At 49.5% G+C, this 26,095-nt stretch overlaps 1 protein-coding gene across 1 annotated transcript in view; it reads left to right on the forward strand.

Annotated features, from left to right (window-relative positions):
* Positions 1 to 26,095, forward strand: part of LOC135054597 (oocyte zinc finger protein XlCOF6.1-like) — a 219,385-nt gene that overhangs the window by 33,360 nt on the left and 159,930 nt on the right. Inside the window, exon 2 of the mRNA XM_063957778.1 lies at positions 17,851 to 17,977. The gene's annotated coding sequence lies outside the window, so the exon portion shown is untranslated. The remainder of the gene's footprint in view (positions 1 to 17,850; positions 17,978 to 26,095) is intronic.

Raw genomic sequence — 26,095 nt, forward strand, 5'->3', positions numbered from 1 at the left:
AGAATTTTCCAAAGGGATCTGTTGGACAAATGGTCAGGGTCGCATCCTCAGATGCACCTGCGAATAACCCTGTCGCCAAGGACAAGGGTATATCTTCTGTGGTGGTTGCAAAAGGCTCATCTATTGGAGGGCCGCAGATTCGGCATACAGGATTTGATCCTGGTGACCACGGACGCCAGCCTGAGAGGTTGGGGAGCAGTCACACAAGGAAGAAACTTCCAGGGGGTATGGACGAACCTGGAAAAGTCTCTTCACATAAACATTCTGGTACTAAGAGCAATCTAAAATGCTCTAAGCCAGGCGGAACCACTCCTGCAAGGAAAACCGGTGTTGATTCAGTCGGACAACATCACGGCGGTCGCCCATGTAAACAGACAGGGCGGCACAAGAAGCAGGAGTGCAATGGCAGAAGCTGCCAAGATTCTTCGCTGGGCGGAGAATCACGTAATAGCACTGTCAGCAGTGTTCTTCCCGGGCGTGGACAACTGGGAAGCAGACTTCCTCAGCAGACACGATATTCACCCGGGAGAGGGGGGTCTTCATCCAGAAGTCTTCCACATGCTAATAAACTGTTGGGAAAGACCAATGGTAGACATGATGGCGTCTCGCCTCAACAAGAAACTGGACAAGTATTGCGCCAGGTCAAGAGATCCACAGGCAATAGCTGTGGACGCACTGGTAACACCTTGGGTGTACAAATCAGTATATGTGTTTCCTCCTCTGCCTCTCATACCAACGGTATTGAAGATTATACGGTGAAGAGGAGTAAGAACAATACTAGTGGCTCCGGATTGGCCAAGAAGGACTTGGTACCCGGAACTTCAAGAGTTGGTCACGGACGACCCGTGCCCTCTACTTCTGAGAAGGGACCTGCTACAACAGGGTCCCTGTCTCTTTCAAGACTTACCGCGGCTGCGTTTGACGGCATGGCGGTTGAACGCCAGATCCTAAAAGGGAAAGGCATTCCAGAAGAAGTCATTCCTACCTTGATTAAGGCAAGGAAGGAAGTCACCGCGAAACATTATCACCGCATTTGGCGAAAATATGTCGCGTGGTGCGAGGATCGGAGTGTTCCGACGGAGGAATTTCAACTGGGTCGTTTCCTACATTTCCTACAATCAGGATTGTCTATGGGTCTCAAATTGAGATCTATTAAGGTTCAAATTTCGGCCCTGTCAATATTCTTCCAAAAAGAATTGGCCTCAGTTCCTGAGGTACAGACTTTTGTTAAAGGAGTACTGCATATACAGCCTCCTGTGGTGCCTCCGGTGGCACCGTGGGATCTAAATGTAGTTTTAGATTTCCTCAAATCCCATTGGTTTGAACCATTGAATAAGGTGGATTTTAAATATCTCACATGGAAAGTGACTATGTTACTGGCCCTGGCTTCCGCCAGGAAAGTATCTGAATTGGCGGCTTTATCTTATAAAAGCCCTTATCTAATCTTCCATTCGGATAGGGCGGAACTGAGGACTCGTCCGCATTTTCTCCCTAAGGTGGTATCAGCGTTTCACCTGAACCAACCTATTGTGGTGCCTGCGGCCACTGGCGACTTGGAGGACTCCAAGTTGTTGGACGTTGTCAGAGCCTTAAAAATATACATTTCAAGGACGGCTGAAGTCAGAAAATCTGACCCGCTGTTGATACTATATGCACCCAACAAGTTGGGTGCCCCTGCTTCTAAGCAGACGATTGCTCGTTGGATTTGTAACACAATTCAACTTGCTCATTCTGTGGCAGGCCTGCCACAGCCTAAATCTGTTAAGGCCCATTCCACAAGGAAGGTGGGCTCATCTTGGGCGGCTGCCCGAGGGGTCTCGGCATTACAATTCTGCCGAGCAGCTACGTGGTCGGGGGAAAACACGTTTGTAAAATTCTACAAATTTGATACCCTGGCAAAAGAGGACTTGGAATTCTCTCATTCGGTGCTGCAGAGTCATCCGCACTCTCCCGCCCGTTTGGGAGCTTTGGTATAATCCCCATGGTCCTTTCAGGAACCCCAGCATCCACTTAGGACGATAGAGAAAATAAGAATTTACTTACCGATAATTCTATTTCTCGGAGTCCGTAGTGGATGCTGGGCGCCCATCCCAAGTGCGGATTATCTGCAATACTGTACATAGTTATTGTTAACAAATTCGGGTTATATTGTTAAGGAGCCATCTTTAAGAGGCTCTTTCTGTTATCATACTGTTAACTGGGTTTAGATCACAAGTTGTACGGTGTGATTGGTGTGGCTGGTATGAGTCTTACCCGGGATTCAAATTGCCTCCCTTATTGTGTACGCTCGTCCGGGCACAGTACCTAACTGGAGTCTGGAGGAGGGTCATGGGGGGAGGAGCCAGTGCACACCACCTGATCTGGTAAAAGCTTTACTTTTTTGTGCCCTGTCTCCTGCGGAGCCGCTATCCCCCATGGTCCTTTCAGGAACCCCAGCATCCACTACGGACTCCGAGAAATAGAATTATCGGTAAGTAAATTCTTATTATATTCCCACTCACACCCAGCTCTCACCGTGCCCGCAGTATATATTCCCCCTCACACCCAGCTCTCACCGTGCCCGCAGTATATACTCCCCTCTCACCCAGCTCTCACCGTGCCCGCAGTATATATTCCCCCTCACACCCAGCTCTCACTGTGCCCGCGGTATATATTCCCCCTCACACCCAGCTCTCACTCTGCCTGCAGTATATATTCCACCCTCACACCCAGCTCTCACCGTGCCCGCAGTATATATTCCCCTCACACCCAACTCTCACTGTGCCCGCAGTATTCCCCTCACACTCAGCTCTCACTGTGCCCGCGGTATATATTCCCCCTCACACCCAGCTCTCACTCTGCCTGCAGTATATATTCCACCCTCACACCCAGCTCTCACCGTGCCCGCAGTATATATTCCCCTCACACCCAGCTCTCACTGTGCCCGCAGTATATATTCCCCCTCACACCCAGCTCTCACCGTGCCCACAGTATATATTCCCCTCTCACCCAGCTCTCACCGTGCCCGCAGTATATATTCCCCTCACACCCAGCTCTCACTGTGCCTGCGGTATATATTCCCCCTCACACCCAGCTCTCACCGTGCCCGCAGTATATATTCCCCTCACACCCAGCTCTCACCGTGCCGCAATATATATTCCCCCTCACACCCAGCTCTCACCGTGCCTGCAGTATATATTCCCCCTCACACCCAGCTCTCACTGTGCCTGCAGTATATATTCCCCCTCACACCCAGCTCTCACTGTGCCCGCAGTATATATTCCCCCTTACACCCAGCTCTCACCATGCCTGCAGTATATATTCCCACTCACACTTAGCTGTGACCATGCACGCTGTATATATTCCCCCTCATACTTAGCTCTCACCGTGCCTGCAGTATATATTCCACCTCACACCCAGCTGTCACTGTGCCCGCAGTATATATTCCCCCTCACACCCAGCTCTCACCGTGCCCGCAGTATATATTCCCCTCACACCCAGCTCTCACTGTGCCGCAGTATATATTGCCCCCTCACACCCAGCTTTTCCCGTGCCTGCAATATATATTCCACCCTCACACCCAGCTCTCACCGTTCCTGTAGTATATATTCCACCCTCACACCCAGCTCTCACTGCCTGCAGTATATATTCCACCCTCACACCCAGCTTTTCTTGTGCCTGCAGTATATATTCCACCCTCACACCCAGCTCTCACCGTGCCTGTAGTATATATTCCACCCTCACACCCAGCTCTCTCTGTGCCTGCAGTATATATTCCCCCCTCACACCCAACTCTCACTGTGACCGCAGTATATATTTCCCCCTCACACCCAGCTCTCACTGTGACCGCAGTATATATTCCCCCCTCACACCCAGCTCTCACCGTGCCCGCAGTATATATTCCACCTCACACCCAGCTCTCACCGTGCCCGCAGTATATAAGCTCCCTCACACCCAGCTCTCACCGTGCCCGCAGTATATATTCCTCCTCACACCCAGCTCTCACCATGCCCACAATACATTTTCTCATACGTCCTAGAGGATGCTGGGAATGCTTCAAGAACCATGGGGTATAGACGGGATCCGCAGGAGACATGGGCACTTTAAGACTTTAAAAGGGGTGTGAACTGGCTCCTCCCTCTATGCCCCTCCTCCAGACTCCAGTTAGATTCTGTGCCCAGGGAGACTAGCCACACACAGGGGAGCTACTGAGTTTCTCTGAAAAAAGACTTATGTTAGGTTTTTTATGTTCAGGGAGCACTGCTGGCAACAGACTCCCTGCTTCGTGGGACTGAGGGGAAAGAAGTCAGACCTACTTCGGTGAGTTCAAAGGCTCTGCTTCTTAGGCTACTGGACACCATTAGCTCCAGAGGGTCTGATCACTTGATACGCCTAGCTGCTCGTTCCCGGAGCCGCGCCGTCACCCCCTTACAGAGCCAGAAAAAAGAAGCCGGGTGAGTAAAAGAAGAACCGAAGACTTCAGTGACGGCAGAAGAGTTCAGGTCTTGAGGTACCGCAGCGGTCGCGCTGCGCGCCATGCTCCCACACACTCACAGCGGCACCAACAGGGTGCAGGGCGCAGGGGGGTTGCCCTGGGCAGCATGTAGACCTGAAGTAAACTGGTAAAAGTTATATGAAAAGTGCCTGGGCACTTAATATAGACCCCCGCCAGTATAAATATGCTAAAATGAGCGGGACTGAAGCGCGCCGGTGAGGGGGCGTGGCTTAGCCCTCACAGCTCTGACCAGCGCCATTTTCTCTTCACAGAAGCTACAGAGACGCTGGCCCTGACCTCCACACTGCTGTACAAGTAACAGGGTGCAAAACGGGGGGGCACAGTACATTTGGTGCTATTATCTTTATTATAAAAGCGCTAACAGGTCTGAGGCATTGTATATAAAGTTTCAGTATTGGGATAGGCGCTGGGTTGTGAGCTGGCAAACTGCCTCTGTGTTTCTCTAACAGGCTTTGCTGTGGGTCTGTCCCCTATAGCCCAGTGTGATTGTAGGTGTCGGTACGTGTGTGTCGACATGTCTGAGGCAGAGTGCTTCTCACAGGAGGAGGCTGGAATGGGGACAGAAAAGGCTGTGGGAGTGACCGTGTCGGTACCGCCGACTGCTGAGTGGGTAAATATGTTGAGTGTTTTGAACGCAAATGTGGCTCGGTTGACTAAGAGATTAGATAAATCAGAGTCTAAGAACCAGACATGGAGGAAATCCATGGAGGATGCATTGTCACAAGTTTAGACCTCTTCGGGGTCACAGAAACGTGCATTTACCCAGATAGCAGATACAGATACCGACACGGACTCTGATTCCAGTGTCGACTATAGTGATGCCAGTACATGATTGTGGCGATAAAGGGGGTAATTCCGAGTTGTTCGCTCGTTGCCGATTTTCGCAACGGAGTGATTAAGGCAGAAATGTGCATGTGCATTGTACGCAGTATTTTAGCATAAAACTTAGTAGATTTACTCACGTCCGAACTAAGAATTTTCATTGTTGATGTGATCGGAGTGTGATTGACAGGAAGTGGGTGTTTCTGGGCGGAAACTGTCCGTTTTCTGGGAGTGTGCGGAAAAACGCAGGCGTGCCAGGATAAAACGCGGGAGTGTCTGGACAAACAGGGGAGTGGCTGGGCGAACGCAGGGCGTGTTTGTGACGTCAAACCAGGAACGAAACGGCCTGAGCTGATCGCAGTGTAGGAGTAAATCTCGAGCTACTCAGAAACTGCAAAGAATTTTCTATTCGCAATTCTGCTAATCTTTCGTTCGCAATTCTGCTATGATAAGATACACTCCCAGAGGGCGGCGGCCTAGCGTGTGCAATGCTGCTAAAAGCAGCTAGCGAGCGAACAACTCGGAATGAGGGCCAAAAGACGTATTACATATCACGGAGGACCCTGCTGTTCCTGATACAAGGGTCTGTATGTTTAAAGGAAAGAAACCTGAGGTAACGTTTCCTCCCTCTCATGAACTGAACGCTCTTTTTGAAAAGGCTTGGGAAAATCCTGACAAGAAGGTTCAGGGTCTCAAAAGAATTCCAGTGGCATATCCGTTCCCCTCTGGGGACAGGGAAAAGTGGGAGTCAACCCCCACAGTGGACAAAACTCTATCACGTCTGTCCAAAAAGGTGGCGCTTCTGTCTCCTGACACGGCAGCCCTAAAGGATCCTGCGGATCGTAAGCAGGAAAATACACTAAAATCCATTTATGTCACTACGGGTTCGCTACTCAGGCCTGCCATTGCTTCAGCATGGGTGAGTAGCGCTACTGAAAAGTGGGCAGATAACTTGTCATCTGAGATAGATACCCTGGACAGGGATAGTGTGCTTTTGACTCTGGGTCATATCAGGGACGCTGCAGCATATTTAAAAGAAGCTGCAAGGGATAATAAGATTTTACTTACCGATAAATCTATTTCTCGGAGTCCGTAGTGGATGCTGAGGTTCCTGAAAGGACCATGGGGAATAGCGGCTCCGCAGGAGACAGGGCACAAAAAGTAAAGCTTTTCCAGATCAGGTGGTGTGCACTGGCTCCTCCCCCTATGACCCTCCTCCAGACTCCAGTTAGGTACTGTGCCCGGACGAGCGTACACAATAAGGGAGGATTTTGAATCCCGGGTAAGACTCATACCAGCCACACCAATCACACCGTACAACTTGTGATCTAAACCCAGTTAACAGTATGATAACAGCGGAGCCTCTGAAAGATGGCTTCCTTCAACAATAACCCGAATTAGTTAACAATAACTATGTACAATTATTGCAGATAATCCGCACTTGGGATGGGCGCCCAGCATCCACTACGGACTCCGAGAAATAGATTTATCGGTAAGTAAAATCTTATTTTCTCTATCGTCCTAGTGGATGCTGGGGTTCCTGAAAGGACCATGGGGATTATACCAAAGCTCCCAAACGGGCGGGAGAGTGCGGATGACTCTGCAGCACCGAATGAGAGAACTCCAGGTCCTCCTTAGCCAGAGTATCAAATTTGTAAAATTTTACAAACGTGTTCTCCCCTGACCACGTAGCTGCTCGGCAAAGTTGTAATGCCGAGACCCCTCGGGCAGACGCCCAAGATGAGCCCACCTTCCTTGTGGAGTGGGCCTTTACAGATTTAGGCTGTGGCAGGCCTGCCACAGAATGTGCAAGTTGGATTGTGCTACAGATCCAACGAGCAATCGTCTGCTTAGACGCAGGAGCACCCATCTTGTTGGGTGCATACAATATAAACAACGAGTCAGATTTTCTGACTCCAGCTGTCCTTGCAATATATATTTTTAATGCTCTGACAACGTCCAGTAACTTGGAGTCCTCCAAGTCACTTGTAGCCGCAGGCACTACAATAGGCTGGTTCAGATGAAATGCTGACACCACCTTAGGGAGAAAATGCGGACGAGTCCGCAGTTCTGCCCTGTCCGAATGGAAAATCAGATATGGGCTTTTGTAAGATAAAGCTGCCAGTTCTGACACTCTCCTGGCCGAAGCCAGGGCTAGAAGCATGGTCACTTTCCATGTGAGATATTTCAAATCCACCTTTTTTAGTGGTTCAAACCAATGAGATTTTAGAAAGTCCAAAACCACATTGAGATCCCACGGTGCCACTGGAGGCACCACAGGAGGCTGTATATGTAGCACTCCCTTAACAAAGGTCTGGACTTCAGGGACTGAAGCCAATTCTTTTTGAAAGAAAATCGACAGGGCCGAAATTTGAACCTTAATAGATCCCAATTTGAGACCCATAGACAATCCTGATTGCAGGAAATGTAGGAATCGACCCAGTTGAAATTCCTCCGTCGGAGCACTCCGATCTTCGCACCACGCAACATATTTTCGCCAAATTCGGTGATAATGTTGCACGGTTACTTCCTTCCTTGCTTTAATCAAAGTATGAATGACTTCTTCCGGCATGCCTTTTTCCTTTAGGATCCGGCGTTCAACCGCCATGCCGTCAAACGCAGCCGCGGTAAGTCTTGAAACAGACAGGGACCCTGCTGAAGCAAGTCCCTCCTTAGAGGTAGAGGCCACGGATCTTCCGTGATCATCTCTTGAAGTTCCGGGTACCAAGTCCTTCTTGGCCAATCCGGAACCACTAGTATCGTTCTTACGCCTCTTTGCCGTATAATTCTCAATACTTTTGGTATGAGAGGCAGAGGAGGAAACACATACACCGACTGGTACACCCAAGGCGTTACCAGCGCGTCCACAGCTATTGCCTGCGGATCTCTTGACCTGGCGCAATACCTGTCCAGTTTTTTGTTGAGGCGAGACGCCATCATGTCCACCATTGGTCTTTCCCAACGGGTTACCAGCATGTGGAAGACTTCTGGATGAAGTCCCCACTCTCCCGGGTGAAGATCGTGTCTGCTGAGGAAGTCTGCTTCCCAGTTGTCCACTCCCGGGATGAACACTGCTAACAGTGCTATCACATGATTCTCTGCCCAGCGAAGAATCCTTGCAGCTTCTGCCATTGCACTCCTGCTTCTTGTGCCGCCCTGTCTGTTCACATGGGCGACTGCCGTGATGTTGTCCGACTGGATCAACACCGGTTTTCCCTGAAGCAGAGGTTCTGCCTGGCTTAGAGCATTGTATATTGCTCTTAGTTCCAGAATGTTTATGTGAAGAGACGTTTCCAGGCTCGTCCATACTCCCTGGAAGTTTCTTCCTTGTGTGACTGCTCCCCAGCCTCTCAGGCTGGCGTCCGTGGTCACCAGGATCCAATCCTGTATGCCGAATCTGCGGCCCTCCAATAGATGAGCACTCTGCAACCACCACAGAAGAGACACCCTTGTCCTTGGAGACAGGGTTATCCGCAGGTGCATCTGAAGATGCGACCCTGACCATTTGTCCAACAGATCCCTTTGGAAAATTCTTGCGTGGAATCTGCCGAATGGAATTGCTTCGTAAGAAGCCACCATTTTTCCCAGGACTCTTGTGCATTGATGTACAGACACCTTTCCTGGTTTTAGGAGGTTCCTGACAAGCTCGGATAACTCCTTGGCTTTTTCCTCCGGGAGAAAAACCTTTTTCTGAACCGTGTCCAGAATCATCCCTAGGAACAGCAGACGAGTTGTCGGCATTAACTGTGATTTTGGAATATTCAGAATCCACCCGTGCTGTTTTAGCACTTCTTGAGACAGTGCTAATCCCATCTCTAGCTGTTCTCTGGACCTTGCCCTTATTAGGAGATCGTCCAAGTATGGGATAATTAATATGCATTTTCTTCTAAGAAGAATCATCATCTCGGCCATTACCTTTGTAAAGACCCGAGGTGCCGTGGACAATCCGAACGGCAGCGTCTGAAACTGATAGTGACAGTTTTGTACAACGAACCTGAGGTACCCCTGGTGTGAGGGGTAAATTGGAACGTGGAGATACGCATCCTTGATGTCCAAGGATACCATAAAGTCCCCTTCTTCCAGGTTCGCTATCACTGCTCTGAGTGACTCCATCTTGAACTTGAACTTCTTTATGTACAGGTTCAAGGACTTCAGATTTAGAATAGGCCTTACCGAGCCATCCGGCTTCGGTACCACAAATAGAGTGGAATAATACCCCTTCCCTTGTTGTAGAAGAGGTACCTTGACTATCACCTGCTGAGAGTACAGCTTGTGAATGGCTTCCAAAACCGTCTCCCTTTCGGAGGGGGACGTTGGTAAAGCAGACTTCAGGAAACGGCGAGGTGGATCTGTCTCTAATTCCAACCTGTACCCCTGAGATATTATCTGCAGGATCCAGGGATCTACCTGCGAGTGAGCCCACTGCGCGCTGTAATTTTTGAGACGACCGCCCACCGTCCCCGAGTCCGCTTGAGAAGCCCCAGCGTCATGCTGAGGCTTTTGTAGAAGCCGGGGAGGGCTTCTGTTCCTGGGAAGGAGCTGCCTGTTGCTGTCTCTTCCCTCGACCTCTGCCTCGTGGCAGATATGAATAGCCCTTTGCTCTCTTATTTTTAAAGGAACGAAAGGGCTGCGGTTGAAAAATCGGTGCCTTTTTCTGTTGGGGAGTGACTTGAGGTAGAAAGGTGGATTTCCCGGCTGTAGCCGTGGCCACCAAATCTGATAGACCGACTCCAAATAACTCCTCCCCTTTATACGGCAAAACTTCCATATGCCGTTTTGAATCCGCATCGCCTGTCCACTGTCGCGTCCATAAAGCTCTTCTGGCCGAAATGGACATAGCACTTACCCGTGATGCCAGTGTGCAGATATCCCTCTGTGCATCACGCATATAAAGAAATGCATCCTTTATTTGTTCTAACGACAGTAAAATATTGTCCCTGTCCAGGGTATCAATATTTTCAATCAGGGACTCTGACCAAACTACCCCAGCACTGCACATCCAGGCAGTCGCTATAGCTGGTCGTAGTATAACACCTGCATGTGTGTATATACTTTTTTGGATATTTTCCATCCTCCTATCTGATGGATCTTTAAGTGCGGCCGTCTCAGGAGAGGGTAACGCCACTTGTTTAGATAAGCGTGTTAGCGCCTTGTCCACCCTAGGAGGTGTTTCCCAGCGCTCCCTAACCTCTGGCGGGAAAGGGTATAATGCCAATAATTTCTTTGAAATTATCAGCTTTTTATCAGGGGCAACCCACGCTTCATTACACACGTCATTTAATTCTTCTGATTCAGGAAAAACTATAGGTAGTTTTTTCACACCCCACATAATACCCTGTTTAGTGGTACCTGTAGTATCAGCTAAATGTAACGCCTCCTTCATTGCCAAAATCATATAACGTGTGGCCCTACTGGAAAATACGGTTGATTCGTCACCGTCACCACTGGAGTCAGTGCCTGTGTCTGGGTCTGTGTCGACCGACTGAGGCAAAGGGCGTTTCACAGCCCCTGACGGTGTTTGAGTCGCCTGGACAGGCACTAATTGATTGTCCGGCCGTCTCATGTCGTCAAACGACTGCTTTAGCGTGTTGACACTATCCCGTAGTTCCATAAATAAAGGCATCCATTCTGGTGTCGACTCCCTAGGGGGTGACATCCTCATATTTGGCAATTGCTCCGCCTCCACACCAATATCGTCCTCATACATGTCGACACACACGTACCGACACACAGCAGACACACAGGGAATGCTCCTAACGAAGACAGGACCCACTAGCCCTTTGGGGAGACAGAGGGAGAGTTTGCCAGCACACACCAAAAGCGCTATATATATAACAGGGATAGCCTTATAATAAGTGCTCCCTTATAGCTGCTTTATATATATCAAAATATCGCCATAAATTTGCCCCCCCTCTCTGTTTTACCCTGTTTCTGTAGTGCAGTGCAGGGGAGAGACCTGGGAGCCGTCCTGACCAGCGGAGCTGTGAGAGGAAATGGCGCCGTGTGCTGAGGAGATAGGCCCCGCCCCTTTTTTGGCGGGCTCGTCTCCCGCTATTTAGTGAATCCAGGCAGGGGTTAAATATCTCCATATAGCCTCTGGGGGCTATATGTGAGGTATTTTTAGCCTTTATATAGGTTACATTTGCCTCCCAGGGCGCCCCCCCCCCCAGCGCCCTGCACCCTCAGTGACTGCGTGTGAAGTGTGCTGAGAGGAAAATGGCGCACAGCTGCAGTGCTGTGCGCTACCTTTAGAAGACTGCAGGAGTCTTCAGCCGCCGATTCTGGACCTCTTCTGACTTCAGCATCTGCAAGGGGGCCGGCGGCGCGGCTCCGGTGACCATCCAGGCTGTACCTGTGCTCGTCCCTCTGGAGCTGATGTCCAGTAGCCAAGAAGCCAATCCATCCTGCACGCAGGTGAGTTCACTTCTTCTCCCCTCAGTCCCTCGTTGCAGTGATCCTGTTGCCAGCAGGACTCACTGTAAAATAAAAAACCTAAGCTAAACTTTTTCTAAGCAGCTCTTTAGGAGAGCCACCTAGATTGCACCCTTCTCGGCCGGGCACAAAAATCTAACTGGAGTCTGGAGGAGGGTCATAGGGGGAGGAGCCAGTGCACACCACCTGATCTGGAAAAGCTTTACTTTTTGTGCCCTGTCTCCTGCGGAGCCGCTATTCCCCATGGTCCTTTCAGGAACCCCAGCATCCACTAAGACGATAGAGAAATTGGCCTTTTGGGATCAAGGGCCAATGCCATGGCTGTCTCGGCTAGGAGGGCATTGTGGATTCATCAATGGAATGCTGATGATGACTCTAAGAAGGCGATGGAGTCGTTACCATTTAACGGTAAGGTCTTGTTTGGTGACAGCCTCACTGACCTGGTATCTACGGCTACCGCGGGTAAGTCTTCATTTTTACCTTATGTCCCTGCACAACAAAAGAAAACGCCCCACTACCAGATGCAGTCCTTTCGGCCCAATAAATTCAAAAAAGGACGTGGGTCCTCCTTCCTTGCTGCGAGAGGAAGAGGAAAGGGAAAAAGGTCACAGGCTGTGGCAAGTTCCCAGGAACAGAAGTCCTCCCCGGCTTCTACCAAATCCACCGCATGACGCTGGGGCTCCTCTGCGGGAGTCCGCACCAGTGGGGGCACGTCTCAAACTCTTCAGTCAGGTCTGGGTTCGCTCGGCCCTGGATCCTTGGATATTAGAAATAGTAACCCAAGGGTACAATTTAGAGTTTCAAGACGTGCCCCCTCTCCGATTTTTCAAATCGGCCTTGCCAGCTTCTCTTCTAGAAAGGGAGGTTGTATGCACTGCGATACTAAAGTTGTGTCAAAATCAAGTCATTGTCACAGTACCCCCATCACAACAGGGGGAGGGCTTTTATTCGAGTCTGTTCGTGGTCCTGAAGCCGGATGGCTCAGTCAGACCGATTCTGAACCTAAAATCCCTCAATTTCTTTCTAAAAAAAATTCAAATTCGAGATGGAATCTCTCCGAGCAGTGATCTCCAGTCTGGAGGAGGGGGATTTTATGGTGTCGGTCGACATAAAGGATGCCTACTTACACGTCCCCACATATACTCCACATCAGGCTTACCTGAGGTTTGCTGTTCAGGATTGTCATTGCCAATTTCAGACGTTGCCGTTTGGTCTGTCCACGGCTCCGAGGATTTTCACCAAGGTTATGGCGGAAATGATGGTTCTCCTGCGCAAGCAGGGAATTACAATTATCCCGTACTTGGACGATCTCCTCATACAGGTGAGATCCAAGGAGCAATTGGGAAAAACGTTGCGCTCTCACTGACGATTCTGCAACAGCATGGTTGGCTCCTAAACTTGCCAAAATCACAGTTGGTTCCGACGACACGACTGTCGTTCCTGGGTATGATTCTGGATACAGAATTACAAAGAGTTTTTCTGTCAGTGGAAAAGGCTCTGGAAATACAGAACATGGTAAAATAGATTCTGAAACTGGCAAGAGTGTCGATTCTTCAATGCACTCGGTTGCTGGGGAAGATGGTGGCGGCCTATGAGGCCATTCAGTATGGCAGGTTCCATGCCAGGGTGTTTCAGTGGGACCTGTTGGACAAGTGGTCCAGGTCTCACCTGGACATGCACTGGAAAATAATCCTATCTTCCAGAACCAGGATCTCTCTCCTGTGGTGGCTGCACAGTTCTCACCTTCTGGAGGGATGCAGGTTCGGGATTCAGGATTGGATCCTGGTGACCACAGATGCAAGTCTCCGAGGCTGTAGAGCAGTCACACAGGGGAGAAATTTTCAGGGAAAATGGTCAAGCCAGGAAGCTTGTCTTCACATAAACATTCTGGAATTAAGGGCCATTTACAGCGGCATTCTGCAAGCGGAACATCTTCGCGGTCTGCCTTTCTTGATTCAGTCAGACAGCATAACAGCAGTGGCGTACATAAACCGCCAGGGCGGAACAAAGAGCAGATCGGCAATGGCCGAGGCCACGAAAGTTCTTCGCTGGGCGGAGAGACATGCAAGCGCTCTGTCAGCGGTCTTCATTCCAGGAGTGGACAACTGGGAAGCAGAATTCCTCAGCAGACACGATCTCCATCCAGGAGAGTGGGGTCTTCATCAAGAGGTCTTTGCAGAAGTGACAAGTCGTTGGGGAATTCCTGAAATAGATATGATGGCGTCCCGCCTCAACAGGAAACTTCAGAGATATTGTTCCAGGTCGAGGGACCCTCAAGCGATAGCGGTGGATGCCCTAGTGACACCGTGGGTGTTTCCGTGGGTCTATGTGTTCCCTCCACTTCCACTCATTCCAAAGGTGATAAAGTTGATAAGAAGAACAAGGGTTCAGGTGATACTCATTGTTCCAGATTGGCCAAAGACGGCCTGGTATCCAGATCTTCAGGAATTGCTCATAGAAGATCCCTGGCCTCTTCCTCTATGGGAGGACCTGTTACAACAAGGGCCGTGCGTGTATCAAGACTTACCGCGGCTGCGTTTGACGGCATGGCGGTTGAACGCCAAATCCTAGCCCGGAAGGGTATTCCCAGTGAAGTCATTCCCACACTTCTTCGGGCTAGAAAAGAAGTAACGGCAAAGCATTACCACCGTATTTGGAGGAAATATGTGTCTTGGTGTGAATCCAAGAAGGCGTTTGCTCCACTTTTTGCAAGCAGGTGTGGATGCGGGCCTAAAGTTAGGCTCTATTAAAGTACAAATTTTGGCCTTGTCAATCTTCTTTCAGAAAGAATTGGCCTCCCTTCCAGAAGTTCAGACCTTCGTGAAAGGCATGCTGCACATCCAACCTCCATTTGTGCCCCCTGTGGCACCGTCGGATCTTAAAGTGTTGTTGCAGTTCCTGCAATCTCATTGGTTTAAACCTTTACGTAAGGTTGAGTTAAAATTCCTTACTTGGAAAGTAGTCAGTAGTCATGTTGTTGGCCTTGGCGTCCGCAAGGCGGGTATCTGAATTGGCGGCTTTGTCTCACAAAAGCCCCTATTTGATTTTCCATGCTGATAGAGCGGAGTTGAGAACTCGTCAGCAATTTCTGCCAAAAGTGGTTTAATCATTTCGCGTAGACCAGCCTATTGTGGTGCCAGTGGCTACTGATGCCTTGGCGGTTTCGAAGTCTCTCGATGTGGTCAGAGCTTTGAAGATCTATGTCGCCAGAACGGCGCAGATTAGGAAAACAGAGGCTCTGTTTGTCCTGTGGGCTCCCAACAAGATTGGGGCTCCTGCTTCTAAGATGACTATTGCACGCTGGATCTGTAATACGATTCAGCAGGCTCATTCTATGGCAGGATTGCCGTTACCGAAATCGGTGAAAGCCCATTCTACCAGAAAGGTGGGCTCTTCCTGGGCGGCTGCCCGAGGAGTCTCGGCATTGCAGCTGTGCCGAACTGCTACTTGGTCGGGTTCAAACACCTTTGCAAAGTTTTACAAGTTTGATACCCTGGCTGAGGAGGACCTCTTGTTTGGTCAATCGGTGTTGCAGAGTCATCCGCACTCTCCCGCCCTTTTTAGAGCTTTGGTATAAACCCCATGGTTCTAGAAGCATCCCCAGCATCCTCTAGGACGTATGAGAAAATAGGATTTTAATACCTACCGGTAAATCCTTTTCTCTTAGGGGGTCATTCCGAGTTGTTCGTTCGTTAGTTTTTTTCGCTACGGAGCGATAAGTCGCAAACTGCGCATGCGTAATGTTCGCAGTGCGCCTGCTCCAAGTAAATTAGCAAAAAAGTTTGGTATTTTACTCACGGCTTAACAAAGTTTTTTCATCGTTCTGGTGATTGTAGTGTGATTGACAGGAAGTGGGTGTTTCTGGGCGGAAACTGTCCGTTTTATGGGAGTGTGCGGAAAAACGCTGGCGTTTCTGGGAAAAACGCGGGAGTGTCTGAAGAAACGGGGGAGTGTCTGGCCGAACGCTGGGTGTGTTTGTGACGTCAAACCAGGAACGAAACTGACTGAACTGATCGCAGTGTAGGAGTAAGTCTGGAGCTACTCAGAAACTGCTAAGAATTTTCTATTCGCAATTCTGCTAATCTTTCGTTCGCAATTCTGCTAAGCTAAGATACACTCCCAGAGGGCGGCGGCTTAGCGTGTGCAATGCTGCTAAAAGCAGCTAGCGAGCGAACAACTCGGACTCACCCCCTTAGTCCGTAGAGGATGCTGGGCGCCCGTCCCAGTGCGGGCTGTATCTGCAGTTTGGTTATGGTTACACTCATGTTGAGTTAAGTTCAGTCAGTCTGTGGCTGATGTTGGTCATGCCGTTGCATGCGTTGTTGTTGAATGCCATGTTGTACGGCGTGTTTGAGGTGTGAGCTGGTATGTATCTCACCTTAGTTTTAAACTTAAATTAAATAAATCATTTTCCTCGAAATGTCCGTCTCCCTGGGCACAGTTCCTATAACTGGAGTCTGGCGGAGGGGCATAGAGGGAGGAGCCAGTTCACACCCCTTTTAAAGTCTTAAAGTGCCCATGTCTCCTGCGGATCTCATCTATACCCCATGGTTCTTGAAGCATCCCCAGCATCCTCTACGGACTAAGAGAAAAGGATTTACCGGTAGGTATTAAATCCTATTTTCCTAGTCACTGTGTTATGTGTTTATTTGGACACTCTGCAGCCATTTCTTGAAACCAGCATTCATCTGCGCTTGTGTTACAGAAATCTCTTGTGCACCTGCAATGGGTTCTAGATCAGTATTTTGTTTCATGTACATTGGACCTGATTTTGATTTGAAAGTAAAGCTAAAAAAAAAGGAAGTAACTGTGTATCTGGAAACATTTTATTAGATAAACGAGCAACCAAGATAGACATACATCTGTACAAAACAAAGACAAAATCTCCACATCATAAAAAAAGAGTTTAATTTCTCATAGTCCACAGAGAAAAAGCCCTATAACCAATAACGGGGCTTCAAAAATAAAAGCAATAAAGTGGGGCCACCATCAACAAAAAACAAAAACACACATATTTAGAAAACAGGTAAAGCAGAACTGAGCAAGCACTTCAAGCATACATAAAAAAAAACCCCTTAAACATCTAAGTGAGTGTAAAAGGATAGCAAAAGCCAAACTCAAGAGAAGCGCCCAACTTGGCCACCCACTCAAGGGGGTTTGTGGTGGCGCCATAACCTGGACCACCCTACGGCCTCCATCCGACGCCTCTCCAGATCCCTTATCTTCCAAGCCTTGTGCAGAATGTCAGCTATCACCACATCCCAGGACAGGACTTTTGGCCTAATGGAGACCTGACACCATGCATTCCACGTGAAGTATCCAACTACTACACTGACTAAAAACAAGGTGGATAACTCAAAGTGACCAACCCTCTTGAACGATCCATAAGCCCACCAAAGGTAACTCAGCCCCGAAAGGCATGGAATGCCCAAGGTCCTGGATAGTCTCCTTTAAACCTCCACAATGAAGGGATACTTGAGCAAGAAATGGTCCATTGTCTCCTCCTCCCCTAGGCACTTCTCACGTGAGCAGCCACGATCATCGGCATTTCTATACTTCAAGTTTCACTTAACGTAGAGCCTTCCGTGGACGGAGAGCCAGGTAATGTCCAGAAACTTCAACGGGATCCTCTGGGAGTTAACCAGAGCAAGCCCATCTGAAGAAAAACTACCCGGGCAGTCCTTCAACGACAGCGGTTTCCAGAAGTGGGACTGCAAAATTCTCCTCTCCAACACCCTTCTAGAGGAGTTTTTGACCTCTCCCCCCTACAGGCCCCATCGCCTTGTCACTTTCAAGCTAAGACCCACGTAGGTCGGGAGGTACACGTGCCTAACTCGCAAGCTCTTTACACTTCCTTCCGCTAACCATACGTTGAAGAAAGGAGACATCCAGACTCTAATACCCTCTACCCATCGAGGAGGAGTCTCTAACTGGAGGCCTTCCAGATGTAATTTAAGAAAGGTCAACAAAAAGAATAGCACTGGGTTGACCATTCCCAGGCCTCCTTCCCTTCTCGATTTGTAGGTGACAATCCTCTTAATTAGATTAAATAATTTCAAATAAGTGAAATAACGTCTATAGATCTCTATCTCATTACACAGGATTACACAGTAGTGAGAAGACGTCCGGTGACCATCTGCTGTGACTCCATCACTGATACATGAGAGACACAATGACCAGAAGATCCTGGAACTCACCAACAAGATCATTCAGCTGCTGACTGGAGAGGTGACTGGGAATGGGACATTATACAGTAACACCAGGGGACGTGTCTGGGTGATGACTGGAGAGGTGACTGCTGGGAATGGGGCATTATACAGTAACACCAGGGGACGTGTCTGGGTGATGACTGGAGAGGTGAGTGCTGGTAATGGGGCATTATACAGTAACACCAGGGAACGTGTCTGGGTGATGACTGGAGAGGTGACTGCTGGAAATGGGACATTATACAGTAACACCAGGAGACGTGTCCGGGTGATGACTGAGAGGTGACTGCTGGGAATGGGGCATTATACAGAAACACCAGGGGACGTGTCCGGGTGATGACTGGAGAGGTGATTGCTGGAAATGGGGCATTATACAGTAACACCAGGGGATGTGTCTGGGTGATGACTGGAGAGGTGACTGCTGGGAACGGGACATTATACAGTAACACCAGGGGACGTGCCCGGGTGATGACTGGAGAGGTGACTGCTGGGAATGGGGCATTATACAGTAACACCAGGGGACGTGTTCGGGTGATGACTGGAGAGGTGATTGCTGGGAATGGGGTATTATACAGTAACACCAGGGGACATGTCTGGGTGATGACTGGAGAGGTGACTGCTGGGAATGGGACATTATACAGTAACACCAGGGGATGTGCTTGGGGGATGACTGGAGAGGTGATTGCTGGGAATGGGGCATTATACAGTAACACCAGGGGATGTGTCTGGGTGATGACTGGAGAGGTGACTGCTGGGAATGGGACATTATACAGTAACACCAGGGGACGTGTCTGGGTGATGACTGTATCACTGTGTGTGTCAGGTGCCTATAAGGTGTCAGGATGTCACTGTCTATGTCTCCATGCAGGAGTGGGAGTATACAGAGGAACACAGGGGTCTGTAGAAGAATGTGATGATGGAGAATCACCGGACCCTCACATCACTGGGTAAGAGGAGACTGTCATGTATTGTAGAGGGGAGAGCAGGTATGGGGGCCCCTATATACATATCCCCTGATAATCACATGTATACACTGTACTCAGTCACTGTGTGTCTCCTACAGATGCACCCAGTAACAGAGATACCCCAGAGAGATGTCCCCGTCTTCTGTATTCCCAGGATTGTACAGAGGAGAATCACAGGACCTCACAGGAGGATCAGGTAGGTGGGATTTAGGGTCCCACTAATATATCAAAGTGTCTTTCATAATGTCTCTGTCTGATAGACTGATTTTTTTTTTTTTTCAATCTCTGTTAATGAATTTAGACATCATTATTTTTATTTTTTGGGGGTTATGTAGAGTGAGCAATTGACTGAAATTAAGACAGAAGATAGTGAAGTAGAAGATATAAAGAAGGAAGATGAGAAATATGTGAGGGGTGATCAGCAGCGTAAGGAGGAGGAAATCCCTACAGATATCAGCACAGGTGAGTAATAAACACTTATTACAGAAAAGAGTTGCCGCAACAATCTCTTACACTGCACACTCCCCTCTCAGTACAAACTAATGACTGAAATATATCTGCCCAATGGGGGAGTCAGGAGCCATCAGCCCCTATTATACTCCTGCTCTCCCCCTCACATCATGTCACTGTGTGTTACCAGCCCAGAGATCTGACCAGTCTCCTCCCCACACTCTCTGGTGTATCTCATACATCAGGAGTCATCAGCCCCTATTATACTCCTGCTCTCCCCCTCACATCATGTCACTGTGTGTTACCAGCCCAGAGATCTGACCAGTCTCCTCCCCACACTCTCTGGTGTATCTCATACATCAGGAAACATCAGCCCCTATTATACTCCTGCTCTCCTCCTCACATTATGTCACTGTGTGTTACCAGCCAAGAGATCTGACCAGTCTCCTCCCCACACTCTCTGGTGTTTCTCATACATCAAGAGCCATCAGCCCCTATTATACTCCTGCTGTCCCCCTCACATCATGTCGCTGTGTGTTACCAGCCCAGAGATCTGACCAGTCTCCTCCCCACACTCTCTGGTGTATCTCATACATCAGGAGCCATCAGCCCCTATTATACTCCTGCTCTCCCCCTCACATCATGTCACTGTGTGTTACCAGCCCAGAGATCTGACCAGTCTCCTCCCCATACTCTCTGTTGTATCTCATACATCAGGAGCCATCAGGCCCTATTATACTCCTGCTCTCTCCCTCACATCATGTAATTGTGTGTTACTAGCCCAGAGATCTTACCAGTCTCCTCCCCACACTCTTTGGTGTATCCAATACATCAGGAGCCATCAGCCCCTATTATACTCCTGCTCTCCCCCTCACATCATGTCACTGTGTGTTACCAGCCCAGAAATCTGACCAGTCTCCTCCCCACACTCTCTGGTGTATCTCATATATCAGGAGCCATCAGACCCTATTTCTCTTACGTCCTAGAGGATGCTGGGGTCCACATTAGTACCATGGGGTATAGACGGGTCCACCAGGAGCCATTGGCACTTTTAGAGTTTAATAGTGTGGGCTGGCTCCTCCCTCTATGTCCCTCCTACCAGACTCAGTTTAGAAAAGGAGCCGGTCACAGCTAGGGGAGCACTACAGAACTTTCTTAGAAAATGTTTATCTAGAGTTTATTATTTTACAGGGAGGCTGTTGGCAACAGCCTCCCTGCAGCGTGGGACTAAGGGGGGGAGCAGTGTCCGCCCTGCGGGGTCTGAGCCACTGTCTCCGCTGACTGGACACTGAGCACCAGAGGGAATAGATCGTTCCCCACCACAGGGGATCGCTCACCCCAGTAGCCTGCCGCCACTCCCTTGCAGAGCTGAAGATTGTGGCGAGTGAGACACCGACCCCCCTGACAAGCGGGGGGCCGGTGGGAAGATGGCGGCATAAGGGTAGGAGCGCAGTACTAACTGCGCTCCATGAGGCTCAGCGGTACATGGTGTGGCGCTGTGAGGGGCGCCCTGAGCCAGCACCTAACACTACACTGGTCACCACAGTCTCTCAGCCAGCATCTTACCTCAGGCCAGTATAATCCTATGAAGAGCGGGAAGACGGCGCCATTACGGGGCCGGAGCTTCTCATCAGAGCGGACGCAGCAGCGTTTCAGCGCCATTTTCCTGCCTGCACAGCGCTGTACAGGAAAAGAAGCAAGTCCCTCCACATCAATCTCCAGCTATCCTACACGGTACCAGGGGGTTGTAGAAGGGGGGGGGGGGGGGGGAGGCTGCAAAACGACTGTGCAACCTATTACGGTACACAGCCAGTGCTTTGAAACTGTCTGTATCCCCTGTGTGTCTGTGTGGAGTGTTTGTGATCACCACTAGCAATGTCCAGGGACTCTGTGTCATATGCTGCAGAGGATATGTCCTCTCAGGATGATCCCATTCCATGTAATCAGGATAGCACTGATTTAGCACATCTTCCAGCAAGGGAGCCGGAATGGTTATCCTCTATCAAAACTATGATCTCTCAGATTTCAAATAGGATTGCACAGAATGAATCTGCTACCCCGGTGCTGCAGAATATGGCAGTCTGGCCAAGTTCTGGTACCTCAGGCCCCCCCGCTGTGTACTCCCATAATCGTCCTTTAGCACAGTTTATGCGGGATGACACCGATACAGATTCTGACGGTGATGATGGGAGTACGGGGGACAGCATCTCTTGCTAAAGGGGTGCAGCTGCTGATAGAGGCTATTAGGGATGTGTTGAATATAATATGATATGATACACCACCTGAGCAGGTTGAGGAGGCTTACTTCACTGAGAATAAGAAAGCCTCGCTAACCTTCCCTGCGTCAAAGGAATTGAATGCTATATTTGAGAAAGCATGGGAAAAACCGGAGAAAAAATTCCAGGTCCCTAAAAGGGTCCAGGTGGCGTTTCCTTTCCCTGAGGAGGATAGGAAAAAATGGGAAAACCCGCCGATTGTTGACGCATCTGTGTCCAGAGGTTGTTTTGCCTGTTCGGGGATCTACCGCCTTAAAGGAGCCGGCTGATCGAAAAATTGATAACACACTTATATCAATGTACACTGCTTCAGGGGCCATATTACGTCCCACTACTGCTACCGCATGGATTGCAAAGGCAATAGTAAAGTGGTCGGCTACCTTACTAGAGGATTTGGATACGATGGATAAGGATGATGTTACATTATTTTTACGCAACAATACATGATTCAGCAGGTTTTATGGTAGAATCCATGAAAGACCTGGGTTCCATGGCTGCGGGAATATCCTCCATGTCTGTTTCAGCTCGTCGGGAACTGTGGCTGCGCCAGTGGTCGGCCGATGCGGAATCCAGAAAAAGTGTAGAGTCCCTACCCTATACAGGTCAGGCTGTCTTTGGGGAAGCTCTAGACGCGTGGATATCCATGGCTACAGCGGGTAAGTCATCGTTTCTTCCCTCAGCTGCACCTGCTCCGAAGAAATCCTTCTATTCGATAGCAACACAGTCCTTTCGGCCTACCAAGCCTAGAAAGGCCAAACCGTCCAATACCTTCATTAGGGGAGGTCGAGTTAACTCCAAGAAACCTGCCGCTGCAGGTTCCCAGGAACAAAAGCCTGATTCAGGTACGCCAAAGTCCTCCGCATGACGGTGGACCGCACGGCCTGGAGGTGGGGCCAGTGGGAGCGAGACTCAGACACTTCAGTCACGTCTGGGTATCGTCCGGCCTGGATCCCTGGGTGATAGATATTGTATCCCAGGGATACAGGCTGGAATTTCAAAGTCTCCCTCCTCATCGTTTTTTCAAATCAAGCTTACCAGCTCTGCTGGCAGACAGCACTGTACTACAAGACAATGTCCAAGAGTTGGTGGAGGCCCAGGTCATTGTGTCAGTTCCTCCTCTTTCGCAAGCCACAGGTTACTAGTCGAACCTTTTCGTGGTACCGAAACCGGATGGTTCGGTCAGGCCCATTCTGAACCTAAAATCATTGAACCCCTTTCTAAAGGAGTTCAAGTTCAAGATGGAGTCCCTTAGGGCGGTGATATCAGGTCTGGAAGAGGGGGAGTTCCTGGTATCCTTGGATATCAAGGATGCGTACCTCCACATTCTGATATGGCTGCCGCATCAGGCTTATCTCTGTTTCGCACCGAGGGTGTTTACCAAGGTGATGGCAGAAATAATGGTTCTCCTCCGCAAACAAGGGGTGAACATCATTCCATATCTGGACGATCTGCTGATAAAGGCATCGTCCAAGGAGAAGCTGCTGCAGTCCATTGTTCTCACAACCCGCCTCCTCAAGAGTCACGGTTGGATTCTGAACCTTCCAAAGTCACATTTGGAACCAACTCAGAGGTTGTCCTTTCTGGGAATGATCCTGGACACAGAACTGCAGAGGGTGTTTCTTCCGCAGGAAAAAGGCGTTGATGTTACAAGCTATGGTCCGGGATGCCCTGAAGCCGGCCCGGGTGTCGGTTCATCAATGCATTCGCCTGTCTGGAAAGCTGGTGGCCTCTTAACGAGGCTCTCCAGTACGGGAGGTTCCACACTTGGACCTTCCAACTGGATCTCCTGGACAAGTGGTCAGGATCTCATCTCCACATGCACCAGACAATTTGTCTGTCGCCGAAGGCCAGGATTTCGGCCCTCTGGTGGTTACAATTACCTCACCTTCTGGAGGGCCGCAGGTTCGGGATTCAGGAATGGATCCTTCTAACCACGGATGCGAGCCTTCGGGGCTGGGGAGCAGTCACTCAAGGAGTAACTTTACAAGGACGGTGGTCAAGTCTGGAAGCCGACCTGCCCATCAACATCCTGGAACTAAGAGCCGTCTACAACGGTCTTCTTCAGGCGGCCATTCAAGTGCAGTCAGACAACGTAACAACAGTGGCTTACATAAACCGACAGGGCGGAACGAAGAGCAGAGCTGCAATGTCAGTGGTGACAAGAATCCTCCTCTGGACAGAAAAACACGCGTTGGCGCTGTCAGCAATCTTCATTCCGGGAGTAGACGACTGGGAAGCAGACTTCCTCAGCAGACACGTTCTCCATCCGGAGGTGTTCAAGGAAATAACAGACCTTTGGGGATTACCCCAAATAGACATGATGGCCTCTCGTCTCGTCTCAACAAGAAGCTTCAGCGTTATTGTTCCAGTTCGAGGGACTCACAAGCAGTGACCGTGGACGCCCTGGTTTCTCCGTGGGTGTTCCAGTCGGTGTACGTGTTTCCACCACTCCCACTCATCCCAAGAATCCTAAAGCTCATAAGGAGGACAAGGGTTCAAGCGATCCTCATTGCTCCAGACTGGCCAAGAAGGGCTTAGTACCTTCTGAATCTACTGCAAGAAGAGCCGAGGCCTCTTCCTCTTCGGGAGGACCTGCTGCAGCAGGGGCTATTCGCCTATCAAGACTTACCGTGGCTACGTTTGACGGCATGGAAGTTGAGCACTTGATACTTGCTCGGAAGGGCATTCCGAAGAAGGTCATTCCTACCCTGATACAGGCTAGGAAAGGGGTAACGTCTAAACATTACCATCGTATTTGGAAAAAATATGTATCTTGGTGTGAATCCAAGAAGTTTCCTATGGTGGAGTTTCAACTGGGATGTTTTCTCCTCTTCCTGCAAGCAGGTGTGGATATGGGCCTGAGGTTCGGATCTGTCAAGGTCCAGATTTCTGCCATATCCATTTTCTTCCAGACCTCTTTGAAGGGAGTTCTGCACATCCAGCCTCACTTTGTACCGCCTACGGCACCCTGGGATCTGAACATGGTGTTGCAGTTCCTCCAATCGCATTGGTTTGAGCCTCTATAGGAGGTTGAGGTCAAATTTCTTACATGGAAGGCTGTCTAGCTTCCGCTAGACGTGTGTCCGAATTAGGGGCTTTATCCTGTAAAAGCCCTTACTTGGTCTTCTACGGAGACAGAGCTGAGCTCCAGACACGTCAGCAATTCCTTCCAAAGGTTGTGTTGGCATTTCATATCAACCAACCAATTGTGGTGCCAGTGGCTACTGACTCCTCAATTACATCTAAGTTCTTGGATGTTGTGAGAGCTCTGAAGATATATATGAAGAGAACTTCTCGTCACAGAAAGTCGAACTCTCTGTTTGTCCTGTATGATCCCAAGAAAATTGGGTGTCCTGCTTCTAAGCATACGATCTCTCGATGGATTAGGTTCACTATCCAGCACGCTTATTCTACGGCAGGATTGCCGTGTCCAAAATCTGTTAAGGCCCACTCTACTCGTAAGGTGGGGTCTTCCTGGGCTGCTGCCCGGGGTGTCTCGGCATTGCAACTTTGTCAAGCAGCAACTTGGTCTGGGTCGAACACGTTTGCAAAGTTTTACAAGTTCAATACTTTGGCCTCTGATGATCTGAAGTTCAGTCAATCAGTTCTGCAGGAGCCTTCACGCTCTCCCTCCCGTTCTGGGAGCTTTGGTACATCCCCATGGTACTAATGTGGACCCCAGCATCCTCTAGGACGTAAGAGAAAATAGGATTTTGGTTACCTACCGGTAAATCCTTTTCTCGTAGTCCATAGAGGATGCTCGGCGCCCGCCCAGCGCTTCGTTTTCCTGTAGCCGTGATCTGGTTCAGTACATCTTTGTTTAGTTACAGTATGTACTGAATTGTTACTTGGTAAGTAATGTTTCAGCAGTTGCTGAGTGTTTCAAGCTTGTTAGCTTGATGTGCCTTGTATGTGTGAGCTGGTATGAATCTCGCCACTATCTGTGTTAAATCCTTCTCTCAAAGATATCCGTCTCCTCGGGCACAGTTTCTAGACTGAGTCTGGTAGGAGGGGCATAGAGGGAGGAGCCAGCCCACACTCTCAAACTCTTAAAGTGCCAATGGCTCCTGGTGGACCTGTCTATACCCCCATGGTACTAATGTGGTCCCCAGCATCCTCTACGGACTACGAGAAAAGGATTTACCGGTAGGTAACCAAAATCCTATTTATACTCCTGCTCTACCGCTCACATCATGTCACTGTGTGTTACCAGCCCACAGATCTGACCAGTCTCCTCCCCACACTCTCTGGTGTATCTTATACATCAGGAGCCATCAGCCCCTATTATACTCCTGCTCTTCCCCTCACATCATGTCACTGTGTGTTACCAGCCCAGAGATCTGACCAGTCTCCTCCCCACACTCTCTGGTGTATCTCATACATCAGGAGCCATCAGCCCCTATTATACTCCTGCTCTCCCCTTACATCATGTCACTGTGTGTTACCAGC

This window comes from Pseudophryne corroboree, chromosome 3 (genome assembly GCF_028390025.1).
Source record: "Pseudophryne corroboree isolate aPseCor3 chromosome 3, aPseCor3.hap2, whole genome shotgun sequence".
NCBI lineage: Eukaryota > Metazoa > Chordata > Amphibia > Anura > Myobatrachidae > Pseudophryne > Pseudophryne corroboree.